This window comes from Pelecanus crispus, chromosome Z (assembly GCF_030463565.1).
Source record: "Pelecanus crispus isolate bPelCri1 chromosome Z, bPelCri1.pri, whole genome shotgun sequence".
In the NCBI taxonomy this organism is placed as follows: Eukaryota; Metazoa; Chordata; class Aves; order Pelecaniformes; family Pelecanidae; genus Pelecanus; species Pelecanus crispus.
Window position 1 is genome coordinate 66,792,822 of NC_134676.1, and position 26,991 is coordinate 66,819,812.

Sequence of the window (26,991 nt, forward strand, 5' to 3'; positions counted from 1 at the left end):
GTCCCATGAAATGATAAAAAGGTTACCAAAAGAACATATTAACTAAAAACCAAGTAGACGAAGGCACCAGGCTTCTAAGAGCAAGCTTTCCTTTTTTTAAAGTAAGAGCAGATACAATAATGTTTTATATTACCCATTGTGAAGAACTATGAAGAAACTCACTCACTTCTTCAGTGAGGATGTCATTACAGGTTATCAACAAGAATTATTTCTAAATAAGTTGTCACTTAAGTTGCCGTAGTAAGGACTCTTCACTTTTCATTACTACCAGAAACATTCACTGATGGGCAGCTTTGTAAGAACAGGGTGTTATCAAACATGCTTAAAACTCTGTGTAAAGATACAAGAAGCATGCAAACACACATACAATGACACATAAGTGATGCTCCATATGAAGTACCAGCTAGCTAACACTCCCAGGCTGCATATCAAAGGGAAGTCAACAGTAAAAGTGCCATCTACACAGTGGAGCTTGAAAAGGAACAAGATATTGAGTGTAGGTATTATACGCCAAAATACTTCCAACAAAGATCTGTAAGTTATTATCTGAAAGTTAATGTAAAGTCATGAAAGTTAAAAAAAAAAAAAAGGTGCACAGGGGAATTGCACCTCTCAACCTCAAGACTGGAGAATAGTAGAAAAATTCCAACTTTCAGATCAATTTGTTATACTTCCAGTGTGCTTAAAACTCACCAGATAACTCCTGAGTGACAAATCCATCTATCACAGCATTCTCAAGCTACACAGTGGAAAGCCCAATAGGTTAAATGACTGCTGGATCATTGCTGAAAATATATATGCAGAAATTCATGACAGTGTCTATAAGCTATTAACTTTTTTACCTAAGGTAAAAGTTGCCTTACCTAAGGTAACTTTAAAGCACTTTACTCATTTTGATTAAAAATACTACCAAGTTTTAATGTAGTGAGTACTTTAATTAGAAAGCTAGTTAATTACACATTTACAGTTCCAACTAATATTTAACTACTAAGTGCAGAGCGGAGTGACTTGAGGGCAAGTGTACAACTATAACCCATGTGATATGAAAAATACAGTATTGTATTTTTTTTCGGAAAATTGGGAACATAATACAGTGGGAGCAAACAATGAATCTCTCTGCAGCAAAATAGGAGACTAATCCTTGAAAGATTAAAGTGCAATAGTATACAGTTCCTTTGAAAAACAAAAATGAAAGGAAGCAGTCAATATCATTTCCTGAGACACTGCTGAAAGGATTGGAGGTTAAGACAAAGCTGGATGAGAAATTAAGAAATCAACAGAGCAAAAGGAAAAGAAGCAGAAGGGCAGGATGAGTTAATGATATTAAAAAAAGTTAGTAGGAACAAGAAAGGCTTTTAAAAATAACTAACAGGAAGTAGTAGTACAAAGAGCAAGCAGATCCATTAATGACAAAGACAGACACCAAAATAAATGTTGATTTTAAAATGGCTGAATTGAAGTGGTTTTTAAAAGTCAATGGACCACTAAGACAATGGACAATTAACACATAATTAAGACCATGTCAATAATGCTGCTGATAAACAGGTGCAGGAATGCCTTAGACAATATAATATATATCGATCAGTAGATCCAGAAAATACACATCTAGGATGGTAAAGAAATTAGGTTGCTATGCTTGGAAAAGTCTTCTCGAGTACAGGGGAAGAAGGTTTGGAAAAAAGCAACTACATTTACAATACACAATACAATAGGTAAAGCACAAGAGCTTTAAACTTGCAGTACTGTTTTTCTGAAAGCTTAAAGGAACTAAACACAAATACACTGTAATAAAAAAAAAGCCCAACATTCTGTTTGCAAACTACACCACCTGCAAAGTTTGGAAACTAGTAGGTTTTTTTGGTTTCTCACACAGTCTGATAACACTCTCCTTCTGTGCTGGTCCTTGTGCACTGAGGAGGAGGTTGGATGGGAAAAAGAAGCAAAAATCCACACCAGTATCTGATCAGGTAATTAAAGACTATCATAAATATATACTCTAAGGCAAATAAAGCTGATACTGAAAATGTCAGTTCTAGATTTTCCAAATTTGCAAGTGTTTCTTCAGTCCTAAAACTGTTCCTCTTGTGCTGGTTTTGGCTGGGGCAGTTCATTTTCTTCAGAGTTGCTAGGTTGGGGCTATGTTTTGGATTTGTGCTGGAAACAGTGTTGATAACACAGCGACGTTTTAGTTACTGCTGAGCAGTGCTTACACACAGTCAAAGCCTTTTCTGCTTCTTACCCCACCCCACCAGGGAGTAGGCTGGGGGTACACAAGAAATTGGGAGGGGACACAGCTGGGACAGCTGACCCCAACTAACCAAAGGGATATTCCACACCATATGACATCATGCTCAGCACATAAAGCTGGGGGAAGAAGAAGGAAGGGGGAACGTTCGGAGTGATGGCATTTGTCTTCCCAAGTAACCATTATGCATGATGGAGCCCGGCTTTCCCAGAGATGGCTGAACACCTGCCTGCCAATGGGAAGTAGTGAATGAATTCCTTGTTTTGCCTTGCTTGTGTGCACAGCTTTTGCTTTCCCTATTAAACTGCCTTTATCTCAACCCACGTGTTTTCTCACTTTTGCCCTTCTGATTCTCTCCCCCTTCCCACTGAGAGGGAAGTGAGCGAGTGGCTGTGTGTGGCTTAGTTGCCGGCTGGGGTTAAACCATGACACCTTTAAATATCAGTGTTTAGTGCATGTTCCTGTCTTCTTATTATGTGATAACCCTTTCTTAGAATCATAGAATCATTTAGGTTGGAAAAGACCTTTAAGATCATCCAGTCCAAACATTAACCTAATGCTGCCAAGTCCACCACTAAACCATGTCCCTAAGCAACAATCTACACGTCTTTTAAACACCTCCACAGATGGGGGCTCAACCACTTCTATGGGCAGCCTGTTCCAGTGCTTGACAACCCTTTTGGTGAAGACACCTTTCCTAACATCCAATCTAAACCTCCCCAGCGCAACTTGAGGCTGTTTCTTCTCATCCTATCGCTTGTTACTTGGGAGAAGAGACTGACACCAACCTCACTACAACCTCCTGTCACGCAGCTGTAGAGAGCAATGAGGTCTCCCCTCAGCCTCCTCTTCTCCAGACTAAACAACCCCAGTTCCCTCAGCTGCTCCTCATAAGTTTTTTCTAGACTCTTCACCAGCTTTGCTGCCCTTCTCTGGACATGCTCCAGCACTTCAATGTCTTTCTTGTAGTGAGGGGCCCAAAACTGGACACAGTATTCCAGGTGCAGCCTCACCAGTGCCGAGTACAGGGGGACAATCACTTCCCTGCTCCTGCTGGCCACACTATTCCTGATACAAGCCAGGATGCTGTTGGCCTTCTTGGCCACCTGGGCACACTGTTGGCTCATGTTCAGCCAGCTGTCAAGCAACACCCCCAGGTGCTTTTCGGCCAGGCAGCTTTCCAGCCACTCTTCCCCAAGCTTGTAGCGCTGCATGGGGTTGTTGTGGTGCAAGTGCAGTACCCGGCACTTGGCCTTGTTGAACCTCATACAGTTGGCCTCGGCCCATCGATCCAGCCTGTCCAGGTCCCTCTGCAGGGCCATCCTACCCTCCAGCAGATCGACACTCCTACCCAACTCGGTGTCATCTGCAAACTTACTGAGGGTGCACTCGACCTCCTCATCCAGATCGTTGATAAAGACATTGAACAGAACTGGCCGCAATACTGAGCCCTGGGGAACACCACTTGTGACCAGCCACCAACTGGATTTAACTCCATTCACCACAACTCTTTGGGCCTGGCCACCCAGCCAGTTTTTTACCCAGCCTATCCAAGCCATGAGCAGCCATCGTTAAGCCATCAGCATTGATCACTGTCAGATTTAAACTCTGAACCCTCAGTATATACTTTTAGTTTGTTTTTTTTTCTTGGATCCTCATCAAAGGATGTCTCTAATTGAGCTCATAAAATACATAGAGGAGTATTTGCTTGTTACAGTAACAAATCAGCAGGATCACACAGTATTCCTCCAAAGGACCTAAGGGAACTCACTGACAAATTTTCTGAATTAACATCAGTGTACACCATATTGTTTATGGCTGCTTTAGAACCGGAGGACTAAAGAAATGACAAACATAATTTAAAAAAAAAAGGAGTAGCATGAGAGAACTGGGATTTATAAACTACTATGCCTATATCATGGAAGTTAGGAACAACTACAATAAGGAGTAGAATTAATGGGCACATGGATAAATACGTCTGGATGCAAAAGAATCACAGGGCTGCTGTTAAGCGAGACCCTGTTTCAAAACTTACTGCAACCCCTGAAACAATCAAGAAGCACAGATAAATGTGGCCCTGTTGATAGAGCAACTTTCATTTCTGAAAGTCTTTTGACAAAGACCCCCACCAAAGGCTTTAAGGCAAACCCAGCGGCCATAATCCCTGTAAAGGTAAATAAATAGTTACAAGTCCTGAAAGAGAGGTTAGGAGAACACAGCCCAGAGTGACACATACTGGAAAAAAATAACAGTGATGGGCTTTAGACTGACCATTAGTGATCAGAGGAGTGAGATGGTGGGTGCTACAATATATCCCTCAAAAGATAAGCTTGCTATCCAGCAGCAATTGAAAAAATCAAATCAAAAGTTTATTAGAAACTATTAGAAAAGTAATCAATAAATTATTAGAAATTTTATATTATTATAAAAATGGAGGGGCTTTAGACAGAAGGAGGGACTTGTTAGTGGAACAGGTAGTTGAACCATAGGCCACAGGGCATTGCAGATGCTAAAAATTTGTATGTGTTTAAGGAGAGACTGAACAGATTGATGGAAGAGGAATTCACTGAACTGAAAATGCATGGAAATGGACAGTGTATTAAGGAGGAATTATCAAAGCATGTTCTCTCTTTTCTCCCTCATGTACCTGCTTTTGAGCACTACCAGAGGCAGGCTATTCTCCCAGAGGAACCTCTGGTATAATGTGCTCCAACTATTCTTTTATGCTATGCCAGCTGAGTTACAGGGTTAATTGTACTAGTCTGCGGTAGCAGATGGCTCTCCCAGAGAAGGAAGATGGAGTATGGCTGAGAGATCACCATCTCACTCTCTCCTCCCTCCATTTCATTCATCCTTTGTGCCTTTCAGGTGGTTGGAAGATGCTGCTCCCACCTGCCAGTCCTCACCAGCAAAACCCCCCTGGTGAAAGGTAATTTGTCAGCTTTTGTGCACCCACAGCCCCTCTACCTCCTTCCTCTCCAGCGTTAGTGAGGGTGGAGATTTGCTAAGGGTACATGGGAGCTCTGTTCTGCTTTGTGGAAAGACTGCCGGGGACAGAGGACCGAGCTGGAAGCTGACCCAGTGGGCAGCCAGCATCCCCATTTGCAGGCAGTGAAGAAAAGGGGTGGTGCAGGGTGATAATCCCACATTTCTTCCTTGCTGTCAACTCTGAGAAGTTTTATTTTAGAAATACGCACATTACTTAAAGATTTCCAAAGCCAAATAATATTAAGACAAAACAAAGATAAAACAGAAAAAAGTTACTGGAACACAACAAATATTTTAAGAAAACTTAAAACATCACTTGGAACCAAATATTGCTTGCCTTGTTTTACCTGTACTGAATACAAATTATCTGAAGGAAAATACATTTCTGAACGTAAAGTAAAAGTGAAATGACTGTTATTTCAATTCACTAGAAGTTTTATGTAGACAGGCTACGAGATATATTAAAGAAATTCACACTTCATTAAAAACAGTTTGACAGAGAATACAGTTTTAGCTGCAGAATGGCTGCAGTGTTTGTATTTTCATGTTTACTTTCTAGACATACTAAAATATATATAAACTATTTTTTACCCTGTTATTATGTTTCATTTCAGAGAGGAGTTTGAAAAAAATTGTCACCTATTTCTGCACAGGATATGTTTACTATTTTTTCCTACACTGCTGTGTTTTCTATTGACTATATTTACTATTCTTGCAAATAGTCCTTTTATAAGGAGGAAAGCTATGAGCAAGCCTGAAGAAAAGGCAGCAATTAAAGAACTAAGCTGTATTCCATTCTTCAGAGCCAAATGCAACAGAATGATACCTCAGCAGAGAAACAGAGTAGCTTTGCAGCATGACCAACTTTCTCTTGATTCCAACCTCCCCCAATATCTGGATAATGTCACAGACTATTCTGGTAGATACAGATGTTTGATTAGATACTAGATTTTTTGGTCAGATAATGTGGTTTTGGTCAAATAACACAGCTTCAAAAGAACAGAAAAAGCCCAGAAAAATACTGAAACATTTAAGAATAGCCTTGAAACAGCATTTTCACTTATTTTTTGCTTCGTAAGAAACGTCCCACAGCTCTAACTCATTTTGCTGGTTTTGCTGGGAACATGGAAAGAAGCAAGTGGTTGATGAAGACTGAGGATGTTAGCTATGAAAAAAGTCTTGCTCTCCACAAGAATGACAATTTCATGCAAATGTCATATCAAAAATCTAGAAATCATCTGAAGATTATTTCCTCATCTGCATTGTTTCCACAAGCTACTGTAACAAAAATGCTATTCAACTCTACAATAAGTTCTTATTTTGTCTCCCCGATATTTTCTTGTCAGAGGTTTTGGGTCAGAGTAAACTCTTGAGAAATGACTCGACATTCCCTTTGAAACTAATTAGACTAAGCAGCAGGTACCCACTCCAAAGTCCAAACAAGAGAATGTAGAAAGCACAGGGAATTCACTGCACCTGGGGTTAATGAACTCATTGTGTCATTTTTGCAGAGGTAAAGAAGGGGTAACATAGCTGATCAAATATATTTAGATTTATACAGTGGAGGTTTTAGTTTTTTTTTTTAGAGTGTTGGTAGCCCTTTCAGCAAAAATGTGGTGTCGAATAAGGACTCTAGGCAATTTTGCAGTGTTGGAAAAGTAACTGCATGGAAATTGGTAAGCTTAATTTTAAAAACTCTGAAACTTACATTAGATTTTAATCAGCTTAACAAGAAAATACGTTGCATTTGCAAGACATTTACTTACCTTTAGCAGCAAAATCAAGGTAAAAATCTAGTTTGTTTCTTTTCTGAATTATTAATATACTAACAATTTACTCTGATATCCTAATTCTATAGTTAATGAGGTGGTTCCTTACACAAGGGCAAAGAAGCACAAAGTAAGTTTTGACCACTAACACATCAGAAATGAGACAGGGGCACTGAGGAAAATCGGAGTCAGTCCTAACAGTATGAACAGACACCACAGGAACAGAACCATAATATAAATGTATTTATTTTACTTTGTGAAAGCAACTGGTTTTATTCTAGAACCACTGTAACAGAGAAAACCCTGTTTAAAAACATGCACTTTTCCAGGTCCCATTAAATTAACTTCTGTGTGTAATAAGTCTTATGTTTAAAACATTTCCCTAGCCCCGTAGGAGAGCAAGACCAAATCAACTTAGAACAATGCAGTAAATGCTGTGCTGACAGCATTAGCCATTGATTCAAAAGCATCTGTTCTCTGAAAAACTCACCAAGGTTTGTTCTCTTTGAAAAACATTCATAAGAAATTTCTACTCTGGATTGAAACCAACAGGTTAAAGTCAGATTCAGACAATCTCTTCTTGCCTGCTTATGCTACAGAAGCAGAATAACAAATGGTTGAGATGTAGCGACATCTCACCATATGGATATTAAAAAAGCTTAGAGAGCATTTCATAAATTACACGAGCAAGTTGGAATCAATGTTAGAGAACAGAAGTTTGAACAGATGAAGTAGGACATTTTTTAACAGACACTAATATACCCGTTTAAATTAAATTCTTGATAAATAAATACCTACTAACTATGCTGTGAGAACATTTTGTCAGGGGTCATAATTCATGGATTATTTTCATTAAAAAGGAAGACAATATAAATGACATGGAGGATAGCAGGGCAGTCATAACTGAGTAAATTATTTTCCCAAACAACATCACAGCAGGAAGATGCTCAAGACTGTTCAAAAATCAACAGTAAGCACTTCCAGCAGGAATAGTCACTACAGAACAGTCAGGTGGGCAAGGAAGACTTTAATATATGACAATCATGTTGTCAAAATACTTAAATGGTCCAGTTTTGTCATCAAGAGGTTGAGTTTGTTAATCCTCATACTACCACACTTGTGGATCTTGACAGATGGGTTATTTCTATGTTAAAACAGATTGACCGAGGACTGCACCCCGCTTCTCAGTACCTCCTACCATACTGCTCTTCCAGAAATAAGACTTTAAATTACCTAACATCTTTTGTCTTAGAACAACCCTTCTTATGCTCTATTTACTGAAACCCTCTTCTATCTACATTTCATGAAAAACTGTGAAACAATTAAAGATCCTGTTCATGCCAAAATTCTGCATTAAATATCCTTTCAAATAAACTTTCAGAGAAAGGTCTCTTTTCCCCTCGTCTCACACCCACCCCATCACAGGAAAGATCCAACAGCAAATTCTTAAATTCATTACTCATCAGTGAAATGAACTGTTTGCAGAATCAAGCCCAGCATATTGCAGTAGGATTTTGTCGTGCTACGGAGTTGACAGTTTTTACACAAGTAGGAAAAAACATGTATAAATAAAAAATACAGCAGCTAAGAAGTGTGGTGTATAGTCTGTGATGCTAAATTTTGGATGTTCTTTACAATCTTAAGTACTTGCTTGCTCATGGATTCAGCTGCAGTGGGAATTAATGTTCCAGAAGTGCTAGAACTAGACAAAGTAACTCCCTTTCTCTGCAAGCATACAAACCCTGCTTTCTGTTTGCACAGAGCTGCTAACAGAAGTTGCAAGGGTTTCCCTGTTTTTTCTTGCAAAAAAATCCAACCCCAAACCCCCTGTCCTTCCGTTTTCACTCCCGCCACCCTGGCAAAAAACCTCACCTCTTTCAGAGAAATGAGCATGCCTTGTTACATGCCGCTCTGTAACTATAGGAGCAAATCAATAGCAGCTGAATGCCATCTGCTTCGGGCAGCAGAACAGCACCAAAAGTGTGAGCAATGCATCTTCCCTTATTGAAAGGTTATTTTATGCAAGTAAACAATTCATCGTCTTCTTGCACGCTTGATGCTCATTTACCACTTTTGATCAATAAAATATGCAAAACAACAAAAAAATTGAATCCTAAGAGTAGTTCTGATGCCAGTGTGATAGTTAATCAATATCAGGTCTCTGTTCAGTAAGGCAGGCAGTAGGGTAACTCCTTTATTGTATGAACCCAGGAAAAAGTGTGGAATAGTGTCTTGTTGCCTCTAAAATGCATTAAGAGAGTGAGAAACACAACTTTTATCCTGCAAATTAAAAAATGGAGAATGAAACAGGAAGCACTATTTTAATTATATTTTTGTGGTCTTACTACGCAAAGGGTACTTATGTCAGCTTGCCTGATCATTTGTTGCAAAGAATCTGCTGTTATGCTGTTGATAGAGTTATACTATTATTAACACAGATATTTGGTTAAATCATAGTAATTACAAGACATACTTTGGACAGCAACCCACTCTGTTTCCTTCTAAAGCTGCTCTACCTTATTAACTCTTGGTTTTCAATGAATTTATGTTTCAGGTGAACTCAGTTTTTCTGTTAAAAACAAACTGCTATGGGAATTTCTTTTGCACAGTGTTTCTTTTAGTCAGACCACAAACTGCCTTATTACATTAAGCCTCCTGACAATTGATTCAAGTAGAATACTTCTCTCCCAACAAAGAAAACGACATCATTTTTACAGATACCGCAGAACAAAACCTCCAATTTAAACAGTTTCCTAAAATAACACAAAGTACTTGAAATAACAGTTGCTACTCACAAAGGCTCTCTACTCTGGTGAGCCATATATCCTAATATTAAAAAAAAAAAATTAACTACTATTTCATTTGAACAGCAGTTTTTCAGATTTTATCACAAAGACAAAGCCACAAATTTAGTTGCACACTGTATGTTCTGATCTGCACTTAATACCACATTTTCTTCATTGTTCTTTCCTGCTTGTACCTCGAAACACAATTATTCAGGCATGCAGCCTTCACTTACTTTTGGTTATCTGAACTAAAAAAAAGCTTCGTACACTTCTGTAAAAGAATATGTTATACAGGGTTTCCATTTAAGAGAACTACCAAGCACAAGACTTAAAAAAAAAAAAAAAATTACTTATTTTCTCTATATTTGCAAAGCAAAGACACTTCCCAATGTACTGGTCATGGACTTCCAGAAAAGATTTATTAAAGAGAAACCAAGCAATACTGAATAAAATATAATTTCATGATCAGATCAGAACCAAACACTAAGTTGCAGTCAAGCAGCAGCACTTACACACTGGAGAGACAGAAAATCTCTTGTTCATTGTTCAATTCTCATAATTCCTACAAAAACCAAGATAACTGGAAGAACATATCTATAAATCAACTTGTACAGAATTTTTAACGTAATTACTGGTAATTAATGAAGCACACATTTGCACATACGAAAAAAGTTCTTCTGACCAACCAATGAAACTTATTAAATGTAAGATAGGTTTGGGTTTGGGGTTTATTTAAATCTGTGAATTAGAGGCAGATTTGTAAGCAACAGTTCAAAATTTTTCTTTTATAAACTTGTAAGACCACAAACGTTTGTAGTTACAACAGGCAGCTGCCCTTTCTACATAACAAAGATTGGATCAAACTCCTTCTGCATGCCTTCAAAAATTCTTATGAGTTTATATGAACTCCCATATGCAGTTTGATCACATTTATAGAAGCCAAAACAATTTTGATCAAATTAATAATACAGAACATAGTAGTGAAAGTGCAGTAGCTTTGAGTCAATGACCCAGCTAGCAGCAAGGGTATAATTTAAAGTCAGAAATTTCCAGTGCATGCACTGTTAGCCACAGTGAACCTGTTACTGCTCTAAAGGGAATTGTTTGCCTCTTATTAGATTTTCTACAGCACAGCCATAAGTGATAAATGTACTGCTGTACTCACTGTCAAGTTAATCAATGCTGCCAAAGTTTTGTTGACCTAACAGTAATCCATAAAGTGAGCGGCATTTTCTCTATCCCTATGACATCTCAGTCCTCAGTGGGGATACAAATCTTACAACAGCTTCTTAAAAAATATGAAAAAACAAAGCAAAGCAAAGCAGGGGGAAAAAAGATATTTTCAAAATTATGTCTTTAAATTAGCAGACTGTGAGAATTCCTTGCCTTTCTGACAAATTGCTTAAAAATGAAGGGCACACAATAGATTCAGTTTGATGGTTAAAATACTAGCAAATGGGTAACTTCACAGAGGGTAAAGCCTTGCCTGCTAAAAAGAAGGTAAAAAGCAGCTTCAGGAGTCTTCCAAGGAAACAGTTGTGAACACGATTTACTTGTGACTATAGATTAGTGCACTGGTTCAAACAGAGCACGGTACAGCAATTCTGAAGACAGTAATGTGAAAACAATAATAAAAAATCACCACCAATAAAACTTGTCTGTTGCTGTGTCTGGCTGTGATTCACAGCCCATGAGAGGCATTACCACTGAAAAGAAGAAAAAGTCAGGAAACAATCTCTGGTAGAACGAGCTGCTCTATAAACAAACTGCTGCCATGCTCTCACAAGCAATTATAGACATATGAAATATGAATTGCCATTGATTTTTCTTCTAGAGGTCACTCTGCTCCATGTTTTACGCACTCTAGGCATTTATTTGGGTGGCAAACTGACAAGTTTTTACAGAATTAACAGAGCAATGTAATCCTTGCTCAATTGCAGGTACTTCATTATGGTTCTGTTCCTTGACACTTGTCCCTCCCAAAACTCACTAGCAAGGAAGTCCTTGATAAAGGTGAGGAATAATACAATTACTTGTGAAAAGAGACCATCCTAACTTGGTCAGTGAATGCTTATTTACTTCTTCTGTGCTGATGGCAGACAAGCAGCATCAGTCGGAGGGCTGCATTTATCACAGCATAGCAGTTCTGCAGATAATGTTCTGATTTGGCTAAAACTCTACACACTCCTGTTATTGAAAGAGGGATGACTTCTCTGGAAAGGAGAAACAAGACTGCAAATTAGCCCCCTAACAGAAGTAACATAGCTATCTGGATGTCTGTTAAAAATTATCATAACATTAAAATACTGCAAGAATGCCAAGCTGCTCTCTATAAATCTCATGTTTTTGATGTTATCTTCACACTTAGCAATTGCTTGATGTTACTTACTCAGCAACCAGAGAACTACTTAATTTTGTCCAGTAAAGTCCACAAATGAGGTTGAAACCCGGAATCATGAATTCATGAATCATATATTCTGGCATTTTTAGACAGCAATCTTCTTTACTTCTATTACTCATTTTTGGCACAAATATTTGGTCTCTGGGTTTCCCATGCAAGAATAATTTGCAAAAAGGCTGTGTTGCACCCTTCCTTCCCAGTGGTTATTCTGTCCTGAAGGATCTGGTTTACCCTACAAGTAAGCCTTGGCATCTGAAGCTAAGGTTGAATTGTTATTTTAAGTCACATTTCTTGGTGCCTTAATGAAAGGACACAACAGTACTATAATACGGTGGTACAGAGAGTTTAATCACACCCTAGACTCCATGATAAGCTGTCGTGGTTTAGCCCCAGCCAGCAACTAAGCACCATGCAGCCGCTCGCTCACTCCCCCTACCCCGATGGGATGGGGGAGAGAATCAGAGGAGTAAGAGTGAGAAACACTCCTGGGTTGAGATAAGAACAGTTTAATAATTGAAATAAAGTAAAATAGTAATGATAATAGTAACAGTATCATAATGATAATAATAATAATGATACACGAAGCAAGTGATGCACAATGCAATTGCTCACCACCTGCCGACCGATACCCAGACAGTTCCCGAGCAGCGATCGCTGCTCCCTGGCCACCCCCCCCCAGTTTATATACTGAGCATGACGTCATATGGTATGGAATAGCCCTTTGGTCAGTTTGGATCAACTATTCTGGCTGTGCCCCCTCCCAGTGTCTTGTGCGCCTGGCAGAGCATGGGAAGCTGAAAAAGTCCTTGACTAGCATAAGCAGTACTCAGCAACAACTAAAAACATCAGCATGTTATCAACATTCTTCTCCTACTAAATCCAAAACACAGCACTATGCCTGCTGCTAGGAAGAAAATTAACTCTATCCCAGCCAAAACCAGGACATAAGCAAATAAAAGACAGTATGCCATCAGTGGAAGTATGTCTAGAGAAGTGCTACCACAAAATCAAAGCGGATGTGGATATAGTATATGGGTTCAGAAAGGATTTATGGTAGAACTGAAGTCTACAAAAAAACTTACATTCTCTGTTGACTGGCCTTCAACACATGATCACCAGAAGACAACACTATGACTCTTATGTAGACTGAATAAATCAGTCAAAGACACAAAATGAAATTTCTGGGGAAAAAAGCCCCAAAACGAGAAAAGGTGGGAAGATGCTAGTGACATATACAGTTGAAAGATATAACAATGATAACACGGTGGTTGAGACAACCTACAGATATAAAAATGATGACATGCTGGTTGTAACTGGTAAATATACTACAGATAATTTAGATGTTTCTGTCCACACATTAACAAGCCCTACTTCTCCATGTGTTCTATATTTCAGCGTCAATCAATGGTCCGATGGTGGACTTCCCTCTGACTTCCTTGGTGAACATCACCACTTCGTAAAATTTGGCAAAAATAATTGACCAAACTAGAGCAACTGGGATTCTTCCTTTTTTTTTTGGCCACATCCAGGTTTTTTTGAGATACCAAGCCTGGCTGCTAGACCTCTTCACTGAAATGCTGTCTGTACTTTTACATTAATAATACTGTTCCTGAGTATCTGCACTGGACCACAGTTATCAACAGCCTCCTGCATCATTAGAGCACAAATTAATCACAAACCCCACTAACCTTTATTTCCAATATTACAAAGAGACCCCAATGTCCTATGGTAACTTACTCTTGCAGTGCATGTCCTCATCATTCCAGCATTTAAAGTTGGGTAACTTGTGGTGTTCAAAACTATTAGCATGTATCACTGCATGACCTTGAATGAGTCCAAATACACAGAAAAACATCTGATGCGATCATGTAGAGACAGCTTCTTAAATGCTGGTGGCTACAAGACTGATGATTGTGAATCCTGTGCATGGTCCTTGCTCCTCTGTAATTTCCTGTTGCTCTACAAGTGCTTTTGAAACGTTACATTAGGATCTTCCCTACTAAACCAGGTGTGAGAGCTGGATCCCATGCTGAAAAGCACACTTGGAGATCTGGATGCCCTGACATCTGGAGAAACTGGGAGAGGTTTCACTTGTCTAACTTGCTCATGATTTCTTGGGGATATTCTGAACATTCTCCAGAAGCCAACATTACAGGGAAGCTGCTCAGAAAACCACAGTTACTCAGAATACAACTAGTGATCTCCTAGTGACTTGCCAGCAAGGATATAAAGAAAAATACTGTAAATGACCTGTGTTCCAAGTGCTACGTCTGCTGCAGCACAGCTTGTTATCATCAGTTCATGAGCTGATATGACACCATACTATCACAGTTATGAATACTGTGTTTCCCTACTGATGATGATATTCTGGAAATAAAAAATAAGACGCTTGAAGAATGGAGGATGAACTTCCCCAGTCAGACACACATAACTGGAATGACATTTTCTCAGAAGGTTTTATTGGGAAAGTTATCACTGACCTTTTCATTTTCCTAGAATAGACATACCCAGTGGGTTGCAACAGCATAAGAAATAAGGTTTTTATCCAACCATTTTAAAACTGTAATTCTGCAAAAGCAGACTCCAGCGACATAGCTGCTGTAAAGCCCAGGGATGCACCACACAAACTGCTGTTCTAAGAGAGAAGTGTTAAAAGCTGTGGCAGCTGGTATATTTGTGCTGTCAGTTTACTTGAGTGATGCCAACATGCACAGCAGTGATACAACTTACCTAGCCAAGGTAGTTCTGGAAAAACTGACTTAGAAATTAGTCTGTTTAGCATGTAACAGACTACATGTATCCTCTCCTGCCTTCTTGATGGAGCACATTACTCCAAAGCCAAATATATACAACAAATATTTCAACTGAACCAACATGCAATACTTTCTTTGAACATACATGAACTCAAAGCCTATACATTTATTTCAATATCTAAGGTGACAGAAAGGCTTTCTCCTCATGCTGATGCACTCATTCTCAAAAGGCAAAAGGCTGGCACTTCAGGGGAGTATCCGTGCACTTTTCCTATGGTTTGTCATTAAGTGAAATATTCAGAGGACCCATGTGCAGAATGATGCTTACACCATGTGGGTCAATACCATTTGGCATGCACAGACAGCTGGAAGAAAGGAACACCCATCAAAAATGTCTAGATACATACCATTAGGGACACCCACCTGTATTAAAGAGGAATCAAAATCCAATGTGCTAGGCTTAAGTGTCTATCAAAAACAGGGGCTACTGGTTATTAACATAAGCAAACCACACTTAGAGATTACCATGTCTACCAGACAGTGGCAAACACAAATGTTGTAGTATAAGCAGGGCTTTCTTGAGCTTTAGATGCAACTGGAGTAAATCTTGTGATTGGCTCTGAATTGTAGATCTATGATTTTGCCATGTCTGTTATTCCCTGCAGCATGTTGAAGGAGAAATGTACATAGCAAAGGTGTCAAATACAATTAACATTCCCATAACAGTAGTCTTGAAAAGAAATGGCTTTTAGTGCTTTTGTTGCAAGGAGAAACAAACAAGACTAATTTCTGTATCACAGATAAAATTTTGCTTTGTGCTTAGTGGTTACTCTCAACTCTATTTTGTTGCATCAGTGCTTCTTACTGCTTTACGTAAAATTTGCATTCATTGGTAACGTTGGTTTACTCTGACTGTTATACTAGGCTTTGAACTAATTGCTCCCAATTAATCTGTTCCACTCTTTGATAGCTTATTTATCAGATTGGGAAAGATAGATTTAATGGTGCTTGCTGGAAACAAGTTCTTTAATTGGAAATACCAGAGTGTTTAGCTCACTTCGTGCTCTAGCAATTAAGGACAATTTGGAAAAGCGTTTTTCCCCCTACTATTGTCTCCTTGATTAGATTTCCAAAGAAGCAGACAAAACAAATGACAATACCACCTAGCAATATTGGTTCAAATAAAAGCCCAGCAGCCAAATTACTTACTATGAGAAATGTGAGCCATCCCCATCAATTCCAATGCTATGTTACATTCATTTTGCTGTATCTTTGCTTCCCAAGCAGGTAAATGGCAAAATTTCTTTCAAAATGCATAGCTCTATGCCTGCCTCTATACAATTATCCCTTTTCACAAATAAGCCAAATCAACAGAAGAAATTATTTTTCTTGATTAAGCTCCCACATTTCTCTTGGGATGAAACAAAACAAACAATTAATCTTTCCTTATTTGTTCTCAGAAGAACCTGCATCCCTTAAATGTACGATAACCAGGGTACCTGTGGCAGGCAGTCGGCAGCAATTAGGCTTGTGCTGAAAACGAATGGACTAGAGTCAGAATGCCTAATCTGCTGAGAGTTTCTACAGGAGGGCAAGGTTAGACCAGGAAAATTCCCTTGCTGTGGAAATACTGTTAAAAATTACCACTTGACTTCAGCATAATTAACAAGGTTTGGGAATTTATATGAACTGAGTAATTGAAAAGAATTAGCAAGAGATATATACATTAATCTTCACCAGTTACAACGTGCCTAATGAAATTAAAGGTTCTACTTCTACTTCACGCTTTGTTGCTGCAAACTTTTTTCATCTACAGAAGAAAAAGTATATTAGATAAAGACAACGATAGTTATGAGAAATTAAAAACCAGAAACTGCATCACAAAACTCAATTTTTATATCAACACTTCTTAAAGATTTTTCTTCTATATAATTCATAGTATTTACCATAACAAGAAAAGTCTATGAAAGTTTCTTATTTTAATGTCCCTGTTTTTAAAGTCAACAGGAAAAATCCGTATCACAATTGTAAATTCAGGCATCATTCAGTAATACATATTTGTTTGTAAATGTACATGCACTTAAATTCAAGTCTGTCTCAGTCAAGACATTCTACAATCAACAGTTTCGGTAAAATGATCTTTTTTACACTTAAATAAATCCATACTATATTTGGATTACAGAGACAATAAGCAGGTAAAAAGAAAAATAAAGGCAAACAATGCTGATGTGTGTGGAGACAGACAATGTTAGCAGAAGATAACAAGCATTTGTTATTCTCCTAGGCTACCCATGAGCACAGGACCTTCTCCCCTTAGTTCACTCTGAAATCCTTCAACATATCCTTCAGAAAGGAGACATGCAAGATTGCATAAAAGCCAAGAAAAGGGAATACACACAAGGGAATTATATCTATTGCAGGCGAGTCCAATTTACTGCAGTACCAAAGGAGAAGGCTTACTGACCACCTTCCCACAACCTATCTGAGGAAGATAGTCATCTCCTCCTCTGCTCACCCCTCTTAGCTACCGATGGACTAGCCCTTACTCTTGCTTAAGCAGCCCTTCTTGCAGAGAATTTTTTGGTTCCTGTGCTCTTTTTCCTTGCAACATCCCTAAAGCTGAAGCTCAAAAATTACTCCTTATTTAATTCAGTATCTTTCCAGTAAAACCTTGTGATAAGTTCCACAGTTTTTTGATGGTTCCACCCCCCCACCCCCACCCCTTCAGAATGGTCTATGCTAAATGATGCAAACATTAGATAAAAACATTAAAGTTATTATGGCACACTTCAAAGTGAAGAATTGCAGGTTAAGTTCATCAATCAAATTTTAATTCAGCTTCCTTATGCATAAGGATTTATTTAATGTTGCTTGCATAATCCTATACTACTTTTCCCCTTCAGAATCAGTTCTTCATCCAAAGCACAGAATGGATGGTATTCAGTTACTCAGCATATATTCAATATTTCATTTTCTTCCTCTCACCTCCAAACATGGCTTGTGTCTTATGTGCAAATTCAAATCCTGCTATAAAGACAGAATTATTCACTTCTTCATGAACTTTTTTCCAGGACCCTCATGTGCAGTTTATAAATGCGTAAAGAATATTAATGATTGGTCTTCAGTCACACAAAGAGTGTAGGCAAGAGAATACTATCAGATTGCATAAAGGCAATGATTTGGCAGACCTAGGTCTAAACTACATGCTAATTTAGTGCTACTGAACAGCCAGAACATAGTGTGTTACACTACACATGCAACAATAAAATACTCTTTCACTAGAAAATAAGTTTTTGCCTTCACTGGCAATTCATTAAGTAACTTAACAGATTAACTTTGAAGAAAAAGCACTTAAGACTTAACTTGCCTTGAAAGTCCAATTTAAAAAAGCAAGTCATTTGTACACCAAAAAATAAGAATTAGCTTATGCAAAACAACACAGAGTAGGAAATGAAAATGTGTTTAAAATGCTGTAGATTGATTAAAAAGATGGGGGAAACAGTCTTTCTAGCCTACTTCAGGTGGTGATAATAAAGACCTTTTGCAAGAATTACAGCTCCCTCCTCCTTTCCTTCACAATAAGAGACAAAAATTGTGTGACTTCCCCTGCAAAGCAGCTCAAGCAAAATAAATATTTATTAATGAAAATTTAATGCCTACATGTCAAATGAGGACTTTCCTTCAGGATAAGGAAGGTGGCCATTTTTTCCTTCATCATGGCTAAATGAAATAAGAATCTCACGCATTGTACTGCTCTAGAAGGAATCATGGCTATTAGAACAACTGGCCATCAGCAGACTATAGTGACTATAGTAGTACACCAGCACTGGAGTTTTAATATCCCTAGTTCTGTTTTAACAGGCTGTAACATCTCAGGCAAATAACTTAATTTCCTTCTCCCGCTTCTTAAAATATCTTACAGTTATTGTGAGCATATGCAGGTCATGACAGAGACTGTTTCTCATTGTATGTAAATGCACAATTAGTACAGTTTGATGTTCATTTTAACTTGGGCGAAGGTATGTGATACAATAGCATTATGATATATAGTACAATGAAAAGAGAATGAGCACTTAGACATGGTTTCTAAACCTGTCATGACTTCTAACGTAAATTCTGTTTTTAACTGAGTAAAATTTATTTTGATCAGCTCTAACATGTAAGAGTGAAATAAGAGAGAAGTTCATGCAGCACAATTCTATACAGCAAAACCAAATAGATTATTGAAGATTAAGGAAAAAATATGAATCATAAACCATAACGTAGCACCACTTGAAAAGCAAAAAATGTAACTCTTAATACATAAACCAGGTAATTTTCCTAAGCATGCTTGAAAAATGCTTGGAATATTTCTGCAGGAAACACCTCTGCAAACAGACACTCTTAATAAATTGCTCCCCTTTAAATTATCTACAGGATTATTTTGCTTTCCTGTTGTCTCTTGCTTTCCACCTCCTCTTAACAAATATGCAATCCTGCATGTGTCAAGCACGCTTCTTTAAAATCCACAGCCATCTACAACCAGCTATGTATCTGTACCACCAAAGAAACATGTATGCACAACAGAATCTTAAAAGAGCTGGTTGCAGCAATGATGGATTTAAGTTATTAACCGATCAAAAAAAGATGGATGGTGGTCTGCTTTTCTTAATCTACATCATCATCTAGATCTATTTAAAGATATGTGGTACACACTAACAAACTTAGTTAAGGTTTCGATAAAATCAGTAAAATAATCTGCCCTGCTACATTGAGACTGTATCGATCAATAAAATCACTTGTACTAGGAAAGTACTGTTAAGTACTGACAATCCCAGCCATTAATATTATTTAACACTCTGCTCACAATCTTTAATGAGGACAAAGAACATTTTGTCTTTTTATACTTATGATACCATTGCTTTTAGAGCTCCTTACAGGTACAGTTCAACCTTGATTACTTCAGACTAAATGGAGTTAGAGAAGAAAGACACTGAATAATTTTGGATAATGGAAAGAATTTTCCATGTGATTAATAGATGCAGGTGATTCAACAGACTTTCCAGCAAAACATCAGTTAAACCTTATTTCACTGAATCCAACTTTTACTTGCAACTTTCTAATGCTAGACTCATTCTTCCCAATGTATTCACCTGCATTTAAAACTAACTGGTTTCCAGAAACAGCAATCAGGAAGATAAGCATCTGTTCTGGACTTGATGGGAATTTTTTTTTCTGCAAATAACACAATTTTGTCTGAAATTAGTTAGAAATAGATCCCAACAGTGAATGTGTACATAGGACAAAGGGAAGGATTGCTTCTGCAGAAATCTTTGTGGTGGTTAATGAATGGCACAAGGAAGTCAAAATGAATTCTATCCAGCTCCTGCTCTCAGATATGGGGAATGGTTAAATAGAAGCCTAGCAGGAAAAACCCCACAGGTCAGGCATGCACAGAATAAGGTAGAGAAAAACAAAAATAGGCCCACATTTTGCACAAAAGTTTTATAGCTTAAAATTTCTTCCACTGAGTTCAGCTTTTAAATATACAGCTAATTATCTCCCATGTGTCAAGCATTTGGTCTTAAAAGGCATTAGCCTCTACAAGAGGCTTTGCACAGTGGCATCTGACCTGCATACCTCTTCATTGTATCAATATGACTCAACCATGCCTTCTTAACTGTATGATTCTATCTTTTTTCTTTTAAGAATAGTGTTTGTGATACATACAGGGCTCAGTTCATGAAAATGCATTAATGTTTAATCAAATCTGATAACAAGCTGAAACACAAGTATGTGTTTAATTACTTTAAGGATGATATAAGAAAGGTCATAATGGTTCAGACCAAAGGTCAATTTGGCACAGTATCCTATCTCCAAAAATGGCTATAAATGGATACCAAGGAAGAGAGAGCATAAATGAGCAAGACTAACATGAGACATTTTCCTTGAATACTCTAGCAGCCTTGAAAGTTATTTCCAGCTTGCGAACCTTCTATGCTTGATGAAAACTGCTCTTCCCGTGAAACTTTCCAGCCTTTCCTTGAACCAATTTAAAATTTTGCATTCACGACACCTTCCAGCAAAGACACACAGGTATACAGGAATAACTAAATGCTTGATACAGAATGCATTTCTGAGAATATAAAGGAAGAACAATTGTAATTAATATTAACATTGACAGAGTGGATAAATGTGACAAATGTGAACTGCACGGAAATAAAATTTGAACAGCTGAATGATCATTGAATAGTTCTAAGATCATTTTGCCATTACATTTCCAGAATTAAATAGTAACCAACTTGATTTACTTTTATTGGGCAAAAGCAAATTAATGTCTCATAAAAGTACACATATCACACACACAGATCTCAATATTTCTAAACAGCTCCAACAGCACTGGTTCAAAAATGTCGACCTCTACAGACATTACTTTTTTTTTTCTTCTTTAATATTGATAATGGAATGTCAAGAACTGTTCCATTTAGAAAGCACTTACAGATTGCTTCTGATCCTAGAGAACTACGTCAGCTTCAAACAACCCACAAACCAAGATCTCCCTGTCTTTATATGAAATTCTAGCTTTTGTTCTGCCTAGCAAAGCTCAGGCTGACTTTTATGTACTACCGTGGGACATTTTATCCTCCACAAAGAGAAGAGAAAACAGTGAAAAATCCCATGCATCACCAAGGATTTGTCTTCCTCACTTTCTGATCCCACTCCAGCCAAGACAGCTCTGAAGCTGTATTTCAGCTACAGTTACAGAGGAGGAGTATTCAGCTATTGAAAGACAAAGCTCTAGCCAATGCACAATGTGGAGTACTTGTAGATTGGCATCGGGAGTCTAGATGGCTTTTCTTAGAGCAGAGACCTCTCCAGTCTTCTTGAGGATGGACAAGGTTATACATGACTGGGTTCGCATTCCTCCTTGTTAGAATAGCAAAAGGCCAACAGAAATTGAATCAGTTAAGCAGTGAAGAATTAATGAAACTTCCCACTAGGTGATGGAAAACTCTTTTTCTTCACAATTAGATAAAAAATCCTGCGAAATCAAATTATCTCACTCCCCAGAATGATAGCGAAAAGGGGCAATGACTGACACTCAAAGAAAACAGAAGATTCTTATCCTCAGTTGCAATATGAAACACTGTATTAGCTCTGAAATGCTCTGGAACAGAGTTTCCAAATCAACAAAAAGATCTGTTCAGTATTTTAATTTTTTTAATTGAATCTAAAACTTTTATGAAGCAATGGCACACAACTAGATCAACTTAAAAGGCGATAGTTCAAAAGCTTTAGAATACAATTTGTATTGGTGACTAAAATCTGAGGGGTTTTTCTGGGGTGAGGGAAGGTTCTTTAATCTTTCCATCCAGATTTATTGATTTGTTCATACCCATTGTCTGATCAGAAAGGGCCATTTATTTATTTATTTAAACTTTACCACATGGAATTTAGTATCAACACTTACTGAAGTAATTAAAGAAAATCATCACAGCCCATGAAGAAATGACACACTTTTCTGTAAGATAGTTTTCCTTCTGCAGTCACTAACTGCAGAAATAGCTCATTTGTCTTCATTTTTTTGCAGTTGCTGTTGAACTGTTCCCCAAAAAAGAATAAAAAAATGCAATATAATAATGGGTTATTTTTTCCTCTGTATTTCTGATGAACTTACTCATAAAGCAACTACACATTATTCATCACTCCATCCACTGTTTTCCTAACTCCACCCTGCTGGAAACTAAGACAGCTAAGAAGTATAGGATTGGACTCTACTTTCTTAAGAGCAAAATCATAACAGATATGGTTTTATTTATCTTTTTCAGGAAGGATTGGTAGTTAAAATATTTTTAAAGAGAATTGCATTTTGAAGAATACTGAAATATAGGTCAAAGTGCTTCTCAGATCTCCAGATTATTTCCTTAAATGGAAAACAAATCTCTAGTCTAGTTTCATAAACTCCATAATTCATTTTGAAGATTTGGATTACTGAAACTGCTGGAATGTTGAAGTTCATCAAGTCTTCAAGTCTCACAGCCAAGCAGCACTTTAACCAATCTTATCTCCAGGAATCAGGACTGTTCTCTTTGTAAAAAGTTCAAGAGTAAATAAAAGGCAAGTATGTTTTCTTGACCTCAGCCAAGAGAGAAATATTAGCTCTACATATTAACTCTGGTTAGAGACATATGTACATACAGACCCTGCATACATACAGAGCAGTTCAGAAGGCTTACAGCCCTTTGTTTTATATTAGAGTCTTGCCAGTCACAAGAAGAATTTCTTCAGGTCACCCAGACCACAAGAAACAAGTTTGTATCCTGAAGCTCATAAAAAATACGGCCTCCTCCAAAATCTCTCTCCATAACCAAATCATTTCAGTGAAGACTAGCAGCAGCTACACAATCTCATGCTGAGGTGTGGGTGCCACTTCACAGTGAATTCTGTTAACAATGCCTGCTATCTTGTTGGACTGATGATATCAGCAAATGATGAGATTTCTTCTGCCCAAGGGGGTAAGAAAATATCTATTCCATTGAACTTTAAAAGGCAGACCTGTCAAAGGGCAAGTCCCTGGGGCAGACAGACTGGACAGCAATAACATCCAGTGTCAGCTTACTGGGACAAGGATACGACCTAACTCCAAATCAGTAGAGAGCAGGTGGCTAGATCAAATTCTTCCCCATTACCAATTCACTGGAAATAAGCTCCATAAAAACTGCTCCTCCAAGAGTACATCATATAAAATCTATTTGCAACAAATACTGATCAGATTGACAACACAGCTGCAGCTACTTCGATAACCTATTAGATAAGGTCCCTCAGTGCTGCCCTTAGGAATCCCAACAATGTCTTCAATGTCCAAAATAAAACCCCAACTACCTGTTCAGTTGGTCCATCCACAAGATGACTTACTGAACTCATACACAACAATAATTGTGCAAAGGGAGCATTTCTAGTGATCTGTATCTCCTTTAAATACACTTCCAAATCAGACCACATTTCTATATTGCTTTGTGATGAATGGTTAGTCCAAGATTATACAGTGGATTAAAAAAAACAAACAAACCAAAACCAACCAAACATCCAGAAGCTACAATGCTGATTAACAGTCTGCCCTATCACCTTCCACACTTACCTTTACCTTCTGGTACATTCAAGCAAACATATTTCTCCAGGCTCACAAACATACTATCAAGAGTCACAGACTTTCAATGCAGGTCCAGTTGGCAGCCTCAAATTAGAGGCTCCCTACACAACTAGCTACCTCAAATCTGTATCTTCTACTTCTTCTCAACACTGAACTCTTCAGGAAACATACCAAGAAAAGACATTTTGTAACCATAAACAAATCATAGGTAAGTCCAAATCTTGGTGCAGTCTAATACTACTATCAGAGAGATTTTTGTCAGCAATAGTGTAATCCAATGAATTATTTTACAAATTTTAAATTAAAACCACCTGGATTCTCATCTGTGCTGTATTACAAGCTACAAGCTCAGATATACAAATAAATAACTATTAAGTCAGAATTTGTATCACACACTAATTGATTTATGGTAACTTAGTTGGTAGCCACCACAAGGTAATTAGAGCTGGTTTAGTCCTCTTCCACTGTCAGTAACAGGCGTCTTCTTATTTAGTGAAGACTAAACCAGCTCAACTTAAGTCCTGTGTATGGTGGGTTAAGATCATGCACAGAGACAGTTACCATCAGCAGAGGAGCAATAGCTTATTGCTTCATACTAATTTGCTTGAATGTTTGGGGCCACACTCTGTCATTCACTTATCTTTGCATCTGTTTCCTCATTAATAAATTAAACTTAATCCTTCTTTCCTCTTGTCAGTCAGTTGATTGTTCTCAGTATTCACAAGGGCTCTGTGTTGTTATTATACATGCAGTTGAATTACTACACATACTAGTGCTTACTAGTCAATTGTACCACAGTATTAAAAACAAAAGTTGTAAATCCTGGCCAAACTTGTAAAATACAAAAGTCATTTAAAAATAATGTAGATAAATCATTCTTTCACAATTCCATGAAAACTGGTCTATTATAACATGAAAAAATCCCTACTGAACCTTTTAAAAACAAGAGAAAAATAAGCCATCTGATGAATATTAGCTGACAGTGGATACTGATAAATTTAAGAAAATTACTATTTGTATCTCACAATTTAATAATATTTGGCTTAGTCATAATTTTGCTATTCTTCATAAAGATATAATGAAATGTTTCTCAGCTCTTGTCCATCCACTCCAAGAAACAAACAACCTGTGCTGAAAGGATTTAAGAGGGTCATTTCGTCATGAAAAGGTCAGAAAGAAGTAACAAGGTACTGGCAACTGCAGCAGCTTGCGGCTCAGACAGGGGAATTTCTTGCTTTCTTTACTACTTGATACAGGCTGATTCTGCTATTCTAATTTCATATCATTATTTTTAGCTGCATTTAACTATAGAAGACTACTTAATTAAAAATGTATTAAGAAGCCAATATGACTAGACGATGTCAGATACAGGTCTGTATTTGCATGTCATATTACTTCTTGCCTGTACAGGTTTTCAGGTGCAAAGTGCAATAATAAGAAATGAATATTTTATTTATTAAATGAATATTTTATTTATTTATGAATTTTATTGCATAAAACAAATTAGGTGAATGTAACATTTGTGTAAATGCTCAATCTCTGCATGAGATTCTAGCTGGTTTTGAAAAGACAGTTAATGACTGCCATGACTCCATAACAGTTTACCAGCTGCACAGATGGCTGGCTACTAGTACAGCCACTGACTAGTGATGGTAGTAGCCAAACTGCTCTTACAGATTAATTCTCATTAATATTGCCTGAAAATATGTTTGCAATATTTTATATACATGGTGTTAAATTAAAAAAGTGATCACGTCTTCTGAAATTGCAGCATGTTCCTACACTGTGTCTTGGAAAACGCTTGGCACTATTAAAAACCTTCTGATAACTGAAGTGCCTTAATATGAACTTTTAATTGTCTAAAATCACACTCTGATTATTTTAAAAGTTAAAATTTCACTGATGATTAGTGCTGCTTTCTGTTAGCAGAAACAGAAATTAATGCCTTTGACATGAATATTCATTATTTTTGTTCTTGTTTTAATTTAGTATGCACATTAGTATGGATATAACTTAGAGGCTTGTCATGTTTTAATCAGATGATGTCCAGCAGTCCCTTCCAGCCTAAACCATTGCATGTTCCTATGGTAGCCAATGGCAATAGAAGAGGGGAACAGTTAATTAAATGTACAAGACTGTACAAGAACAAGAGTTGACTAACTCTTCCAGTAGGGGGAGATGTCCTTTTAAAGTTTATCAGCAATTAAAAAGTGCTAACCCATTTACCCCTGTACCTTTCTTTTTTAACAAAATCAGACTCATAAGAGAAATTAGTACATGTGCCTTAGTAGCAATACTCTCCAAAAGACAGCTGTATCAAAATCAGAAAAAAATACAAAATTCACAGCAAATGGCTGTAAGAGAAGAACACACTGATGATGGAGCAAGCTGTGCTGACAGCCATCAAAACCAAAAAGGCCTTATTCCCTTTCAAAACCAAAGTCTCTCCAACAGCAACGTTTTTTCACCCACACAATAAATGTCATTTTTAGATGCCAAAGATGCTATAAATATCATAGAGGAAGATGGAAAAAAGCATTAAATTTTTCAATTTAACAATACGAATTAAATATTCAAAAATAAAAAATAAAAATTAACTATATTGCCTGAAATGCTCCCTATATCTCAAAACAAAATCTGAGCTGTGTTTTTCTCCTTATTCTAAATTTCTTTTAAAAAGTTTAATGTCAGAAGTAATACTGTCTCCTGTCACACTATAATTCTATTCTCCTCCTTAAGCAGTTTTCTTTTACAAACCTTCCTGAGAATCAGGGAGGTTCCTGAGCGGTGCAGGTTACCATCTATTTTCTATGAATGCAGCTCACTGTCCATTATCTTGCAGTTCACCATTCTTCCAGTTGTGCCACTGCAACTGTGGATGATGACATAAATCAGATCTCTGAAATTTTTACTATTTTT

General features: G+C 37.5%; 1 protein-coding gene across 2 annotated transcripts in view; it reads right to left on the reverse strand.

Annotated features, from left to right (window-relative positions):
• Nucleotides 1-26,991, reverse strand: part of SNX24 (sorting nexin 24) — a 95,301-nt gene that overhangs the window by 11,733 nt on the left and 56,577 nt on the right. The gene's annotated exons all lie outside the window — the stretch shown is intronic.